Raw genomic sequence first — 1,933 nt, 5'->3', positions numbered from 1 at the left:
TACTAAATATCAGAATTACAGTGGATTATTAAATTTTTTTTTAATATTTTGAAATGTAAACGAGCGTCTCTTGTCTGAAAGCAAATTTTTATACCAGGAGAAGCTTCTTTCAACGTCTACTGATGTTATTGGTGCGTACTTGAAAAGGACGATCACACTTACTGACAATTCTTCTTCAATTTGAAAAGATGTTGCTTCACTTTTTAATATCCTAGAGATTTTCTTCATTGTTTGGAAGCCAGTGTAACAATAAAAAATTATAAAAAATAATAAAAATTACAAAAAAATTAACAAAAAATTTAAAAAATGCTTTAAAATGCAAAATGCGCCCCAAAATTTAAAGAAAATGCCCTATAAATCTCAAAAGGACAAAAAATGTCCAAAAATGCAAAAAAAATGCAAATGTCATCAAAATCCGGGCCTTAGTTATTACAATAAAGCTTTATAACGCAATGAGGAGATGTGTACCATTTTTCATGGTTCACAGCATCAGACTACGTATGGTCAAAACTACCACAATATAGTTAAATTTACTTTGTTTCAGTCTCCATGAATAGTTATTTTAATCTAAATAATTTTTTGCTGAAACGCTTTAGTAATAAATATAGTAAAATTAATTTGATGAAATTAGGAATAAAATTAAATATTTTTCTTTACCATGGGAATGATTTTTTACCATATGCTTGGAAGAGAATGAGATAAAATTTTTTAACATTTGATAATTTTATACTGCTGCCTTAGAGAATGGCATTTAAGCCATTCATTATATTAAATTTACTTTTCAGTTTTGTTATTATTACTAAATGCGTGGTAATGCGTTGAGATTAGCGCCATCTGTTGGAAGAATAACAAAAGTCACTGAAATCGCATTAAATTGAATGATGCCGATTTCTTTTTCTATTCAAGAAATCAAACGAAAAGCCAGCTTTAAAAATAAATAAATTGAAGTATACAGGTTATTACTCTCTGAACTATAATTTTAAAAACCAGAATTTTAGGAAAACTATTTCCATGCAATCGGGAAAAAAATCAAAGAATGGTTTAAATACCGTTCATAGTGGTATTATTAACCAGAATAGTTAAAAAAATTTTATAGAAATGTCTTTACCAAAACAGTACGGTAATTTCTTTACTTTAGTACAAACAGTACGGTAATTACTTTTTTCTCTCGTGTAGTAACATTTTCATCAAGCACTTAAGAAGTCTATCGCTATTTTCACACTAAAAAGAAGCTCAACTGCAAAGTCTGCTGCTAAAAATATTATAAAATTCTTTGGAGAAAAAAAAATTATCTATACAAATTAGTTCTTACTTTTCAAATAGTATTTATTGATTTTAAATTTTTTGTCACGATGCCATTAAAACATTCGATATTTAATTCCCAAATCTGGAAAAAAATAAAACTCATGGACTAAACCAGTAGTCTGTTGTAGAGCACTGCGAGTTGCGAATCTTGTATAGTCGCTACTTTTCTTTCGTAGTTTGTAGTGTAGTGAACCGGTTTTTTTAAAAAAGTAGTGCAGGGAGTAGTGCGATACACAAAAACCGTAGTTTGTAGCGATATCTGGAAACTACTTTTAAGGATAGTTTAATAAAGAATCACGACTCTAACACAACTAATTTTTCGAATCTGATAGGTACAAATCTACGTCAATGGATGTAATGAGAATGACGCTGCGACTGAAGCTGAGCGTTAACAGAAATTACGTAGTTGCTGTTGTAGTTGTAGTTAATTTACGTCGCACTAGAGCTGCACAATGGGCTATTGGCGACGGTCTAGAAAACATCCCTGAGGATGATCCGAAGACAAGCCATCGCAATTTTGATCCTCTGCAGAGGGGATGGCACCCCCGCTTCGGTAGCCCGACGACCTGCACGCGAAGTCGAGCATTTTACGGTAGAACAGTTTAACGAGGACCAATACCGCACACTC

The sequence above is a fragment of the Parasteatoda tepidariorum genome, chromosome 9 (assembly GCF_043381705.1).
Source record: "Parasteatoda tepidariorum isolate YZ-2023 chromosome 9, CAS_Ptep_4.0, whole genome shotgun sequence".
NCBI classification, from domain to species: Eukaryota; Metazoa; Arthropoda; class Arachnida; order Araneae; family Theridiidae; genus Parasteatoda; species Parasteatoda tepidariorum.
Note: the sequence above shows the minus strand (reverse complement) of the source record.